Here is a 16,061-nt window from a genome sequence, read left to right on the forward strand (position 1 = left end):
GAATAGCAGTGTTCTAATTCAATGCCTGAAGTCCTAAGCAGTGCTTGGATGGATGCTGCTAACTTTGAACTTGGAAAATTTTTGTTTTTTATGTTCCCATGGGTGACCAGATCTTCTGATAAGTAATAGAGATGTCCCTTTTTTTGGATATGTCAGGATTCGGTCTAGCTGTCTGGGAGCAATTCTGACTGTTTAGGTCATACTGCATTTTCATGCTGTGACTTATTGATTGATTTTATATTCAATCTCACTGAGTAGTCCCAGTTTCTTTATTCATAAAATGCTGATGATAATAATAGTCTCTTTCTTGCGGGCTTTAACAGAAGTCTCTCATAAGATGCCTTAGATGGAGCCAGCCTCATAGCCTAGTGGTTAGGCGAACCAAATCCCACATGACCAACCATATCTTGGATTCTAACCTGACTTGGAAAATATGCTGGGCACAAATGCATGTGTGTGTGTGTGTGTGTGTGTGTGTGTGTGTGTGTCCATAATCTTGACAGGGCAAACAAATGGAAAAGGGACTGCAGCATGACTATGCCCCAATGAGGTGTTCTCTCTCTCTCTCTCTCCTTCTCCCTCTCCCTCCCTCTCTCTCTCTCTCTCTCTGTCTTTCCGCCTCTCTCTAGCGAGCACATATGCCCCCCTGACTATTCAAAACAAAAAGTTATGTGTTCATTATCTCGCCTCTCTCTAGTGAGCACATATGCCCCCCTGACAATTCAAAACAAAAAGTTATGTGTTCATTATCTTAACCCGCATATAACTCATTTTCTTTTTCTTTTTTTTTTTTTTTGGAGGGGTTTTTTTCACTATAGGGCGCATGCACTCGCCAGACAGAGAGAGACAGAAAGCGAGAAACCACCCCCCAGGGGGGATGGTCACACTGCAATCCCTTCTCCTCCATTCTCCTCTCGGGATCTTGGGCACGCACGCACACGCGCCCGGTGTGAGTTTTAAGCCACCGGGTCCAGGATGCAAACCGCGGTCGACTACGTGGGAGTCCAGTGACATAGCCATTACGCTAACTGCTGGTTCCCAAACCCATTTTCTAACATGAAATAGAGTTGAAAAAAATTCCTTAGGTAGTCCTCATAGAGATATAAAGATAATATATGTAAAGCACCAAGTCCAGTGTCAGGCACATGTGAATATATAATGATAGGTATTTTAAACAAGCAGAAAAAAATTATATAGACAAGCCACCAAGTCCAATCATTGGCAACCCATGTAAGACTCATACTATTTATTCTGTGACACTTAGGAAAAGTCAGACACTTGATTTCTCTTCCAGTCACGTCCTCAACCTCACAACTTTTGTTTGCCTCCTACATGTCCTTTATTTGTTTTACCAACATATATTTAGAGAGAAGGAGAAAGAAAAATGGCAACCTGATATCTAAACCCCCGCTCTGGCTCTAAAGAGATTGGAGAATAAATGAGATATTGCAATATTTGGCAAAGTTCCACTTCCAGTATAATGATATGACTCCCTAACATCATTAAAGACCATCACTAGTGAACAGACCAGTTCACTACCAATTACAACTGCTGACCCCAGAAAAAGTTCAAACCTGAGATTTTTAAGTGTTTAAAAATAAAATAATAAAACTCATGCAGATTAGAAAGGAAGTGGAAACTTAGTGCTGCAATGGGCATGGGGGTGAACTTGTGTTTCTCTATGGCTTCAACCCACAGCTGGGCTGTAGACGCAGTCTTACTGCAGCACAGGAAGCTTAAACTATAAGAAAAGTCTCATCATCTTTCTGGCTGGAAGAACCAATGAGAAGAGCTAATGGCAATATCAGCCATTGTTACCAAACTCAAATCAGATTCGCTCACCCAAGCACTGTAAAACCAAGCCATAGGCACATGGTGTGATGAAGGAAAGTATAGCTTTATTGCAAAGCGCAAAGCAAGGAGAGCAGGCAGCTCATGCTGAAAAGATCCTGTCTCCCTGAGATGTTCCCCACATACATTTTTAAGGACAAAATTAGGGACAGAGGTCCCAGAAGCATGATCAGTTCAGTGATTAGTTCAAGAGGAAATGATCTTCTTGTGGGCATTCTTGATTGCTGAGGCCTTAGAGATCAAATTTCTTTTTTCCCCCTCCAATATAGTTTTATTTTCTCAAACCACTTACGTGCTATTATTACTATATAAATTACATTTTTATATAATATATGCATTCACATAGTTTTATAATTATTGTTTTATGCAGTGGTGGTTTTTCTTAATTCAAATAGGACAAAAGTGTGTCAAACAAAAATGGATTTATACTGCCTTTTGTATTTCTCTATGTAGATATCTTTAATGGTGTTTTTTATTTTGTCATGTCATTTAAATTAGCATTCAGTGCTCTTTCTTTTCTGCTTAATGGGCACCAATCTGTATTTCTTTTTTAATTTAATTTTATTTATTATGACCATAATCAATTTTATATTAAACTGATTCTCATGTATCTTTACAGTGTATTACATTGCTTTTTCCAGCATGATTACCATGCATATCAATCAAGATGAAGACATTATTATTCATATCATCATCATCAAATAGCTTTTCATCTTTTTTCAGATTATTATTACTATTATTATTTATTCTCATTATTTTTAAAAACATTCGATCACTATGTATCATTTGGCTTGTAAAGAGAATTTACCCAACATGAAATACTTCTCAGACCAGACCAGTTGAGAATACTATACATGTTATCATCAACAGGTAATAAGCCATTTCTGTCCCACTAATGTCATGCCTCTCTATTTCTCTTGCTATCCTTCTCTATACTCTTCCTTTCTCTGGCCCTGTTCCACACTGTCTTCAGCACCTATAACTATTTTCACTGCTTTTATGCCCTCCAATATTTCTATCTCTACCATAAAGTGTGGATAGTCAATATATATTAAATGGATGCATACAATATCTTTCTTTTATATCCTGGCTTGCTTCACTTAGCAATAGATCCTACATATTCTACCCCGTTTTATCAAATGCCAGGGTCTTGTTTTTTTATGGCTGAATAGTATTCCACAGAGTATATGTGTCACAATTTTTCCATCCATTCATCTGTTCAAGGACATCTGGGTTGGTTCCATGTCTTAGCAAATCATGAGCAATGCCACAGTAAACATTGATGTGCAAATGATTTTTTGACTAAGTGTTCTCCTGTTCTTTGGGTAGATACCCAGAAGTGGGATTGCTGGATCAAATTGTAGTTCTATTTATAGATCTTTGAGGAACCTCCATATTGTTTTCCACAGTGGCTGCCCCTGCAATTGTTCCTAGTGATCCATCTAGTGTTCTAAATTATTAGAGGTATCTCAGAGCATTCAAAGGTACGCAGGAGTAGAAAATTGGGAATCTCCCTTCTGCTCTGCCTCCCTGCTGCTCACCAGTACCCTGCACTATTGTCACTAGTCCTGGATGACCCAAAGTCCTCCCTATTTCTAAAGAACAGGTGTGCCTCAAACTAAGTTGCTGAGCTTTACCTCTGGTGCAAAGATCACGTGGAAAGAATTGCAAACCATGCACTATCCAAAATACCGAAGTCCTGAGAGTTCAAAGGCAAGTGGGGGAGAGGATGAGCCATAGGTCCTGGCCATAGGCCCTGCAGCCACAGGCAGCCTGGCACCCAGCAAGGCCATTCACTTGAAGAGGTCTTCAGATGGGGTGGGGAGGGGCACAAGTTCTATTCAGATTTCTGGAGCCATTCAGCCTGGGGTCTTTGAACTCACAGCCAGTAATTTTCTTCCTACAAAACATCTTACATATTGAAATGAAAACCTTATCTTTCCTTTAAGTGAGAGTTTTAAAGGTCAAATGGCCCTCATTTATGGTCAATGTAGTTTCATTTTCATAACCAAAGTCTGAAGACTTACCCCTTACTTTGGGTCATTATGATGTATATAGACCTTATATTTCAAAAACCTTAGAAAACACATTATGGCCCTGCTCTGTTTTACCATCACTGGCGAATGAAGAAGGAATCCCATAGATAGATAACTAATTTTACATATTAAAACCAAAAATGGCTGAGACCAACTCCTTAACCATGCATGTGTGAGGACCATTGAAAGCAACACAGTAGAGGCATAGAGAACTGAATCTGATGCAGGAACACGGAGGCACAGGGGTCACTTTAGCAATGAGACACAGATTCCTGTCCAATGCTCAGGAAAAATTGACTTGCAAACACAGAGAACAGGTATAGCAAAGCCGGGAGTATTAGTAAAATTGGGACTTTATTAACAAAGCAGGGAGTTTATTAAAGGAAAAACAGAGCTCCCAAGAAGGTAGGGGTCCCAGAAAATGGGTTGCCAAAGAAGAACTGTGGTGAGGGATTTTTATGTGGGTCAGGAAGGGCTTTGTCTACACTTAGGTTCTAGGTGGGTCTTGTGCATGCATTCCCCTCCTGGTAGGAAGGGGTAGAGGCTGGGTGGATCCTATTATTCTCCTAATTTTGGAGTGGGTACCAAGGTCAGGAGTTTCTCTGTGTAGAAGCTTCGAGCCATGAAATACATTATCTTATTTTCTTCCTGGAAAGTGGTGCAACCTGGGAAAAGTCTTTGTTTTAGGTCTACGTCATGCTGCCTAGGTCAGTCACTGAGCCACCACTGCCTCCATTTCAAAACTTAGTCCTTTCATGATTCCATCTTGGGCCCATACTCTAACGATATTTTTAGAGTCTTTGTCTCCTACCTCAAATTGACTAGCTAAAGTCAGCCTATCCATTATGGCATGGTTCCAGGCCAGCAATGCATGATGGCTAAGGCCACATACAGAAGCCTGGGATTGGTTCCTGGCCCAGCTCAGCCTGAAGCACCTGGACACAGTGGTATGTGCCTGGTCCTACCTGAGAGGCTGACCAAAAGGAGGAGAAATTATTAAATTAAACTATTTTGGCCTAAAATGGCCACTCTACTGCCACACTTGAATTCTTGTAGATAAGCTAAAATCATACATCTTAGGTAGTTTTCCTGAGCTGAATTACAGCCAGTCACCCTAGCCAGACGTCAATCACAGAAAGTCCACCTTCTAGACTGCTTGTGCAGCCTACTGTTCACCTGTAACCAGTCCAGTTGTTTCTCTACCTCATTCTCTCACTTTCGTTTTTGTACTTCATTTTCCATTTTCTGGAACTTAAATACCAAGTTGACCATGAGGCTAGCCAGAGTTGTTTGGAAGTCTTGGGACAACTGCCTGATTTAAATTGTGTTAAGACTTTCTCAGATAAAACTCTAATCTATTAAACTGGCTGGTTTATTTTTTCTTTTATCATCGCTAACGGTGAAGCTAGGACAGGAGAATCATGGCAAGGGCCCTGTCTAAATAAGAATAATAATCTCCCTCTCTTTCTCTCTCCTGGACTTTCTCTTATATGCACATTTTTAAAATATTTATTTATTTATTTTCTTTAATTTGACCAGAGAGGGGCAGAGAGAGAGAGAGAGAAAGAGAGAGAGAGAAAGAAAGAGAGGAAAAGAGAGAAAGCAAGCCATCATGTCTAGGACTTGAACTGCTGTCAGCCACATGGGAGCCCAGCACCCTTAACCACTACGCCACCTGCTGGCCCCTCATCTGCATTCTTAAAAATAATTATTTAATTTTATTTGATATTACTATTACTTTCCAATTTTCAGAAGGGCACATATGCTTAACAGAAAGAGGTAGCGAAAGAGAGAGAAAGCAAACCACCAGGTCCAAGACTTGAACCATGTTCAGTCATGTGGAAGTCCAGTGCCCAAAGCCCCATGCCACCTGACAAACCCTCTCATACGCATTAAGTTTTTTTTTTTTAATTGAAGAATAGCTAAAATAAAAAAGAAATGGAGATATCAACTGTTGAGGGTGATGTGTCCAATTTAATGATGGGTAAAATGTGTGCCTCCACTTTAGAAAGCAGTTTAGCAGACATTTTAAAACATTAAACATACACCATTTATGCCTTTGTTCATGCAAAGATAACCAGTGAATCTAAGTATTAGTATGCAAAGCATGAGGCAGATCCTACCTGTCTGGCTAAGCTTTAATTGAAAAGCACATTATAACCATTTTTGAAAATGGACCCTAAAACTTCCCCAGTGCTTACTCCACAGCTCTGCATCTGTAAACCTTTCATTCTCTGACATCAGGAAAACAATGATAGAACCCACATTTCCCTCCTCAGAAGACATTTTTCCTAATGTGTGAGATGCAAAAGTAAGTCCTTAGGACTTCATGACACCATGAACCTCAATCTTTTGGCTCAATCACTGAAAGAGACTGAGAGAGACTTGCTTTAAGTCAGCAAGGATTTATTAACTTTTCATGACAGGTTTAGCACTATGTAAGGCATTTTGAAGGAGGAGGGTATACGTGGCCAGGGTCACTATCCCTGCCCTCATCAATGTAAAAATTAATCTAGCACACATAAGACAATTAAGGAATAATAGGTGGTACTGTAGTAAGTGGCAAGTTGTCCTCCTTGTGGGTAAACCACAGATTTAAAGACCGGAGAAGGTGATATTGAAATAGACAAATGAGGGACAGTGGGTGGCATGGTGTTTGTTAAAGCGCTGGACACTCCCACATGGCCAACCACAGTTCCAGTCACAATTCGAGTCCCAGACGTGGTGGCTTGCTTTCTCACCTTCTCTCTGTGTGTGTATGTGTGTGTGTGTGTGTGTGTGTGTGTGTGTATGTCTGGTCAAATTAAAAATGAATGAATGAATGAATGAATAAAGTTAAATAAATAATTCTTTAAAAGAAAAAGAAATAGACAAATGAATGAAGGACCTTGCATCTAAAACTAGAGAAATGTAGAGAGGAATGAGAATTCAAAGCAGAAGCACCTCCATCTTTGAACTTTACATTATCCTTGCTTCCTCCTTTTGCCCAGAGTAAATAGAGTGATTCATAGTCTTACTGTCTTTGCTAGCTAGCTCAAAATCTTTTTGTTTAGGTGTTCCTTAGCAATGTAACCACCAATCACCAGACCTCTGCCCAGAGCCATGAGGACCATTAAACAAGGGTCTGGAGAGTGCCCATAGAAATAATTAACCTGTTTGATCCAGCTTCTGTAACTGCTTTCACATGGGAACCCGATCCCCTTTCCTCTTCACCTCCTCCTCAGTTTCCACCGTAATCACCATGTCAACCCAGAATTGACGGTGATTTTTGCCTGCACAAGCACCCCTCTGCTTTCATTCAGGGCTGCAGGGGTTTTGAGAGACATGAGTCCTCTTGCAGTTGGACAGCCTATTAATAAAGAACTCTTATAATTTGGCTACCTCTGGATGTCCTCTTATTTCTTGCCTATTAGACCATAACAAAGTGAGAGAATTCATTATAATTTACTTATTCATTCATTCATTCAATGAATATAATTTTTAATTGCCAGAGGACTCAAGCACCCACCACTGACTGGCCTTCTTTCAATGAATATTATGAAGCTATGATGGCTGAGGCCCTAAGCCAGTTGTTAACACAGCAATGGATAAAATACACATAATCCTAACCCCACATGTTGCTCGCAGCCCAATGGAAGAAGCAGTCATCAAGGAAGCATGCAAATAAAAATATAATTGCAAAATATAATTAGTGATGTGAAGAAATGGAATATGGAGCAATAGAGTAAGACCGCTATAATGTTTCAGTTGGGTGGGTTCAAGCGAGTAACATTTTACTTGGGACTTAAAAGAGAGAAAGGGAACCAAAAACAAAGAAGGGTTGAGAGCAACTGGGATATGGTCGAGCAATCCATGCAGAGAGAATAACCTGCATGAAAACCTCAAAGAGGCTGGTACCTTTGGAAAGCTTCAAGGATAATGTGACAATTCATCGTGCATGGGTAGAAGAGATGCAAGAGTCAAGAAAAGGTAGGACAGGGCCAGAATATACACCTCTCCTGGGGCATGTTCAGGCTTCCAAGGTTTAAGTGCAATGTTGTGACCAGACAGTGGAAAAGCATGGCCTCTGAGGTCGAACAAATTGAAGCAAATGGTGCACTAGACTATGTGGTCCTTCTAACGCCCTAACACTATGCCTCCTGAAACCACCAGCCTCTCTATTGCTCTCTGCTTCTGTTTGGACTCATTTCTCTTTATTTCCCTTTGCCCCTTTCACTCTCTGTTTCCCCATAATTGAGGACTACAATCCAATTGGCTAGGTTTATTATCCTTATCCCCAGAGCTCTTTGTACCAGGCCATGTTGAACATTATTGGCTGGCCTATAAACGGGTTGCCCTTGGAACACATGCCCATCCCTAATCCAATCAGCTGTAACCAGGAGTCATACACCATACGGTAGAGAAGTGGCTAATTAGGATGGACACCTCAGTGGGAAGTGAGGATGGTAAGTATGAATGACCTGCTGTGAGGAATAAGGTTGCTCTAGCAAAGGGAAGTGAATAATGAAAGGCCTTCAATATTAGAAAAACTCAAGACTTTTTATGGCATTCATTGAACTCTGATGATAGAAATAAGCAGACTGACATGATGAAAAATTTCAGGAAAAGAAGTAGCTTCTCTTCTGATTGTATTTTTCAATCAAACCACCAATAGAGATTTAAATGTTATAATATTGCTTTACTCTTAACCTCTTAAATCAAATGTGATGAGAAATGGATATAGAAGTCAAAAGGATGAAGGTAGAATATCAGCCTTATGGATTAAACTGGATTATGAATCATGGTTTATTTTAAATTTTATTTATTTTTTATTTTTTAATTTTTTAAGGGAGATTTTTGCTATAGGATGTATGTGCTCACTGGAGAGACAGAGAGACAGAAAGCAATAATCACTCCCAAGGGGGCTGGCTATGCCGCAATCCTTTCTCCTCCACTCTCCTCTTGGGAGTTTGGGCACACATGAACACAAGCCTGGCTTGATTTTTAAGCAACCAGGTCCAGGACTCGAACCACAGTGGACTATGTGGGAGTCCAGTGATGTAACCATTACATCTGCTGGCCCCTATAGTTTTATATTTATTTATTTCTTCCATGAGAGAGTGAGAGAATCCCCAATGGGGTCTTGATGTCATAATCTACCTTCAGCTTCAGCCAGCCCTAGAACATGAGCATATGTGTGCCTTAAGGAGGTCTCCAGACTTGAACGAGTAACCTTTCCATGTTGGTCTGCCTAGCAGAGCATAGTGTTTTTCTGCTGAGCCATAGTCTAGGTTTGCCTTCATAAATTGATTGCCAGCCCTAGGCTGGGTAGGGATAAGGCTGAAGGAAGGGAATGCACACTGTTTAGAGAAACAGCCTTAGAGAAAGGAAACAAACAGTCTCCTCTCTGACCTTGAGATGGAATGATTTAAAGGAATGACCTGTTTGTCGCAATCGGTCCTTTTGGGAAATTTGCTACATGAGTAACTACTTACCCCCAATGTTATCTCTGCCATGACCATCGGGTGATTCCTCAGTTCTGGTTTGCCTGTTTCAACCAGTTCTGGTAGACAAGATACTTCTTCCTCTTTCTCACCATTATCTGCTATTCTTCTTTCAAAAGTCTGTTCAAAATTCAGCCTCTACATGAAGTTCCCCTAAGAGAAATTTATTGAATTATTGTACCTTTCTTACTCCACAGAATGTGTGAAAGTATTTTATAATTAATACAGGTATTTTTCACTTAATGTCATCACTCTATCTCACCAAAATCATAAAACAATTTTACCTAAAGCAATCACATTTTTTTTTTTTAAATTCTGAGTCTACTCTCCTTTTTTCCAGGTGTCATCCACTTTATAATGAAACAGTATATCCTGTATGGTTTGCCGAAAGCAGAGTGTGGGCAACATAGCGTTATTTTTTGCACAAGAATCTAATCATATTTATGCATTACAAAATCTAAAGGTTACTCTTTAAACCCTTAACAATAATACAGAAGGCATTTGTATTTTTATTTATTTATTTTTTTGAGAGAGAGCGATGTTTGTGATAGGGCACGGGTGCTTGCCAGAGACACCAAGAGCCAGAAAGTGAGGAATCATCTCCTGCAGAGGATGGTCACGCCGCAATCCCTTCTCCTCAATCCTCCTCTTGGGATCTTGGGCATGCACGCACACACACCCAGTGTGAGTTTTAAGCCACTGGGTCTGGTACTCTAACCACTGTCAACTATGCGAGAGTCCAGTGAGGTAACCATTATGCCATCTGCTGGTCCTGATATTTGCATTCTTTATGCTATAAAAAAGTATAAAAACAGAAAACTTTAAGACATGTTAACGCACAGCACTGGAAACTCTAGCCGGTGAATTACTTGTTTTACTCCACCTTACTTCCTACTCACTTGGAAACATGAACAATCAGAAAGGCACTAACATTTTTTCCTTGTGTGTTTGATGACTCGCAGACTATAAAAGGGGGCATGGAATACTGACTTCTAGCGCAGCACGGGAGCACCCAGCATGTTCTGGGACATGCAGGTGGGAGACATCCACCACAAATCGAAGACAAGTCCAGATTGAGTGTGCCTTTCATCCCAAACCATATTAATTTAATTAACGCCTCATGTCATCAAAATGGTGTGTCCAATACCCCTTGGATTCTAAGTGTTTCTGAACACTGGACTTTGACTGGTAGTAACTGACCCTTACAGAAAGTACATATTAGGCACTGACGTCACCCCAAACAGTTGGCCAAGCCTTGCATTTCTCTAAACCTGGAGAAGGTACTATTCTCGGATATAAAGTTGTGATTTAATTAATGTATTTCTTAAGTATAGGATTCTCAGTGAGCATTTGTGAAGCAAAGGAAACCTTTACTAATGAACCTTCAGGGACCAGTTAGCACAGTGTGTTCAATTGGAATGCTAATTAGGTCTTGGCAACAGTCTAAATCAACCTAAATGCTTGTTAGTTTGACCAATTATAGGTGCCCAATAAGTGTTTGTTTAAATTCAATAATTCTCCGTCCAGAGGGAATATTCGTGACCATGAGTGGCGGAATTGAAAAATATAGGCTATTCATCACGAACAAATTGTGCACAAACACACGCATTTCGACAATACCACTGGAGGGCCACAGTCACAGCAGTGATGGAGGGCCATGGTCACGGCAGTGTTGGCTCAATAATCTCCCTTTCCTTTGCTAGCTCCGATGCAGCGAGATTTCCAAATGGACCCGATCGTATTTTGAAGCTTTCCCATGGTATGTGTAATAAAATGAACACTGCAAGAGGTTTTGAGTGAAACACCTAGGTTATAAGCAATCCAGAACCACCAGACTAATGACAAAGCAAAGCTGGAACCCACCATGCTGACATGTGGAGTGTCTTCCTTGCATTATGGCCCGTGAGATTTTTCTCTGTTCTATATCTTTCTCTTTTCTACTGGAGAAGCCTGCTGCTTTCCACTCAGTGGATTCTCAAATAGCGACTGTCAGGTTCAGCCTGACTGTGGCCTGTAGTCTTTTGATTCAACCACCACAGTGTCCAGACTCCAGAATTGTTCCCTTGTCTCCCCAGTGCTGGAAAATGTGAAGACCAGCACTTTCCATGACAATACACACAAAGCCAGTTCCAATTCTGCAACATAAGAGCCAGGGGCACTGCTATGGTGAGTGAACTAGGGCAAGAGAGATTCCAGTCTGCCATTTGGGTCATCTGAAGCAGAGGTGGTGAATCACTGTGCAAGGAGAAACTACACTGGGATCAGACAAAACCATGTGCACTTAGAGCACATCGAAATTTACCACTTCAGCAGTCGGTATGAGAGCTGGCTGCATGTAACAGAAAACCCCCAAATCAGCACTTAGGTGAACCACAGCCATAATTCCTACATCCCAGTTAGTAGGAAGAAGGAGCTGGAGGCCTTCTTCTCTCAAGAACAACTGCCAATAATCTTACACATCACTCATACTAATAGCCCATTGGCCAGAATTGAATGACGTGTCCTTGTCAAGGTGCAAGGAATGCTGGGACACACAGCCTCCATGCTAGATGTCCTGCTAAAAAACAGGTATTCTCTTGCTAAGGAAGAAGGCAGAGCAGACACTCGAGAGAAATTATGGTCCTCATAACCAATGGGACTTAAGGGAAGAATTTTCTGCTTTTTTTTTCTATAAATTAAGATAATGTCTCCTTTGCGTGGATTACTTTGCTTAAACTTTTAGAAGTATCTAAGAGTTTCTGAACTAATATATCCTTCCTATGACTTTTTCAGCATGATACCACATCGATTTTCCTGACTTCTCCCTCATCTCAATTTTTGTTGTTATTGTCTCCTTTTCCTCTTTTGATCACTTAGTATTCCTATTGGCTCTGTCCTGCAATAAACTTCTCCCTCACTCATCAGTTTACCCATTCGTCCCACTGTTATAGATGGTGAAAGGAGGTACAGTACATGTTCAATGAATATTTATTATGTGGTAGGAACTGCAAGCACTTTATACACAGCATCTTGCTGAATCCTATCAATTATCTCAAAGGTAGGTGCCATTGCTATTCTTAAGTTTTACACAGAGGTTCATGTGATTCACCCATGCTGGGCAGTACTATAATAGGAAAATTCAAACAATTTATTTTTAAAAATTGTTCATTTATTATTATTTTTCAGTTTGACCAGAGTGAGACAGAAGGAGAGAGCAAGCCACCAGGTCTGGAACTTTAATCATGGTTGACCATGTGGTAGTCCAGTGCCTTTAACCACCACGCCACCTGCTGGCCCCAATGGAAACTTTTTTTTTTACTTTATTTCTCTTTCGTTTTTCTTTTTCTTTCTTTTTTTTTTGGTTTTTGCGATAGGGCGCGTGCACTCGCCAGACAGACAGAGAGAGACAGAGAGACAGAAAGAGACAGAAAGCGAGAAATCATCCCCCGGGGGGGATGGCCACGCCACAATCCCTTCTCCTCTATTCTCCTCTCGGGATCTTGGGCATGCACGCACACGTGCCAGGCGTGAGTTTTAAGCCACCAAGTCCGGGACACGAACCGCGGTCAACTACATGGGGAGTCCAGCGACAGAGCCATTACGCTAACTGCTGGCCCCTATTTCTCTTTCTTATACTTTAAGGGTTAACTGGTGCTTCTAGCTTTTTTAACTAATGTAATCTACAACTATTGTAACAAGCAAGATCATAAATAAGTCTGTTTGATAGAAGAGAAAACTTAAGCTACTTGCTTTAGACAATGGTTACAAAAATGCAATCGGACCTGGTTCCAGACAAGAAATCTTAAAAGTGAGGAATGTTTATTTACTCAAAGGACACAATGTATCAGGTCAAACTGAAAATTATAACAATGTTATTATTTACCATAATAGTTACTCATAGAAGGTTAGATTGTTTTGTTAAACAATGTAGTTTAAAGAAAATATATTGTAGCTTCCCTTAATCTATCAATGTATGATACAATTCTGAGTTAACAGATTCTATGCAACCATAAGAACAAAAACAAGGGCATAAACATCATGTGCACAAAATAACTTTGGGGAAATCACGAGGCTAAGAGTAACACTGAACTTGCTAAATTTATGCTAAAGATAAAAATGGATAAACATACAGTGTAACTGTAAATAACATGCTAGCTATTTTTGTTCTGGGAGTTGTGGACTTGTTAGCTCTCGGCCACTCCCCATGCTCAATAAACAAGAATCCCTATGCTGAGTTTCAGCTGGCAACAGTTAGCAGGTCTGAATTTCAGACCAAGATGCCCGACTCCACAGTTTTTGAGCTTACCACTACACCTACTCCCCTTTAGCCTCCCCCTAAAATAATTCCACTAGGTTCTATGCTTAAACTCTATTTCTTACGGGATATGTCTGCTTGGTTATCTTGAGAACATTTCAAATTTAAGGTGCTCCAGAATAAAGTCATGGTTCTTTCACCAGTTATTTACTGAGCACTTACCACGTGCCAGGCACTGCTTTAGGTGCTGAATCTACTCAAGTAACCGAAAAAGACAACCCTTGACTTCATGGAATTCACTGTTTAGTTAGAGAAATAGTAAATCAAATGGCATCGGTTTTTGATAAACATTATAAAGAAAAAAGAAAAGGCAGGGCAAATGGATATAGAGAGATGGAGAGGGTTAAGTGGTAGATAGGATAATGTTCCCACAAAGATGGGAACCCACTGATCTCTGAAAACTGTAAATATGTTTCACCACTTAGAAAAAAATGGGTTTTACAGATGTGATTAAGGCTAAGGACCTTCAGATGGGGAGAGATTATATAGGATAAGGTAGATGAGTCCAACATAATCACGTGGATCATCAAAGTGGAAAGGTCAGAGATATGTGACAATGATAAGAGAAGAAGCAAGAGATACTGAAAGCATGAGAGAGACTCAACCACAGTGGAAGACTTTGAAGACGGAGGAAAGGGCTGCAAGACAGAGAAAAGGGCCATGAGCCAAGGAGTGTGAGATCTTACAGAAACTAGGAATGGCCCTCAGTTTACAACTGTTAAGAATATGAGGATGTGAGTCCTCAAAACACAAAGAACTGAATGCTGCCAATGATGTGAATGAGCAGAGAACAGATTTTCCTCCAGCATCTCCAGAAAGCAGCATCCTTCCCAACACCCTAATGCTGACTTGGTAAGACCCATGCCAGACTTCTGACCTACAGAATAAGCTAAACTTCCTCTGTTTGTCCAAGGCAGAAATATGTGCCATCCTTGATTCTTCCCTCTTTCATGCTCCTGACTCAGGCAACATGAAGTTCTCGAGATCGTACTTACTTACTACATATTTATCAAAAGTTTCCCCCCAAAGCACTATTTCTCTAATACAAATTATAGTTATCATTATTCCCCCTCTTTGGGAAGGAAGAGGGGTACAATAGGGTCGAGTACACACCCACCAATCATTCTTCATTTAGCAGCCAGAATAAATCTTCAAAATGGAATATTTCAGGTCATTATTCTGCTTTCCTGGAAACTGTTCAATAGTTTATTGCATGCAGAGTAACGTCTAAAGAGCTGGACATGGTTTATCTCAATCTTCAGCCCTATTTCTTAACATTTATCCTCACATTAAGCTTCCTTCAAATACTGGAAAGCAATAGATGGTCTCACTCTAAGTGTTCCCACTGGTCTTCCTTGTCACCTGCTTTCCTCTAAGACAAGGCTCTGGTGTTTAGCACCCTCCTCCAATCTTCAGGTCCGTTTATTCCTTTCTGTTTGTTTCCAGTCTCCTAAATTTTGTGTTTGCACGCTGATAACACGGTGAACTCTTGCTTCCAGACATTGATCCCAATAGTTCATATTCTGCCTGTCTCTTTGAACCGGGTTTTTTGCCTGATTCTATCTTCATTTCTAACACCTAGCACATAATAGGTGCTCTGCAAGTATTTGTCAGATGGTAATCACCCCCAAAATAGCAACAAATTACCATTTAAAAGTCTCTTCAGTGGTTTCTATGCTATTTTTTAAGTAATAATTTCTTGGAAAGTCAGTAGTGATGCAGTGTTCTGGTACATTTCAAAAATGCAAAACTCGTGCTCTTCCCCAATGTTCACATTCTTGACTCTTTTCTGGAAATGAGCAATAAGAGGAAGGTGAAAGAATAGTTTTATTTTTCTTGCCCTTAGTGTGATCCAATATTATTCAGTTATTTGATGAGACTTTTAATTGCCAATCGTTCAGTGCTGATAATATAGTGAAGTGAAATAAAGAAGAGAAGTCTGTTTTTAAGCGCTTTGCATTATAAAGAATGAGGGGGGAGTTCAGAAAATAAACAAACTAAAAATTATGCAAAAGGTAAAACAGTATTAACTGCCAGAAGCAGAAAAGAGACATACAGAGAGAGATGTTAATTTTTTACTTAAGTTGACCAAGAAAGTTCCTGGAGTAAAACGTTACTTCGCGTCATAGTGAGGACTGTAAGATTAATAACCTCGTTTTCTAAGTTCGCGTGCACGTAGCGACTGAACAAGTACTTCACCCCCTCTGAGCCTGCCTCTGGATGAGAATATTACAAAACCCTCTGGCTTGCTAAAAGAAAACGCTCACGACCGAACCTACCATGAAAGGAGCGTTCAATGCTGAATTCTACCCGCGGCTAACGCGCTGGGAAACAAACTCCGGGAACGCCTACCCTCTGGCCAGAGCGCAGCTGGTGACTGGCTAACTCAACCTGTCT

General features: G+C 40.4%; 1 long non-coding RNA gene across 1 annotated transcript in view; it reads right to left on the minus strand.

Moving 5' to 3' along the window:
- LOC102493435 (uncharacterized) overlaps window positions 1–16,013 on the minus strand; it is a 69,078-nt gene extending 53,065 nt beyond the window's left edge. Inside the window, exons 1-2 of the long non-coding RNA XR_333206.1 lie at window positions 15,944–16,013; window positions 9,362–9,523 (exon numbers count right to left, since the gene is read on the minus strand). This is a non-coding gene — a long non-coding RNA (uncharacterized LOC102493435). The remainder of the gene's footprint in view (window positions 1–9,361; window positions 9,524–15,943) is intronic.
- Window positions 16,014–16,061: the final 48 nt, after the last annotated feature.

This window comes from Tupaia chinensis, unplaced genomic scaffold (genome assembly GCF_000334495.1).
Source record: "Tupaia chinensis unplaced genomic scaffold, TupChi_1.0 Scaffold000017_1, whole genome shotgun sequence".
Taxonomy (NCBI): domain Eukaryota; kingdom Metazoa; phylum Chordata; class Mammalia; order Scandentia; family Tupaiidae; genus Tupaia; species Tupaia belangeri.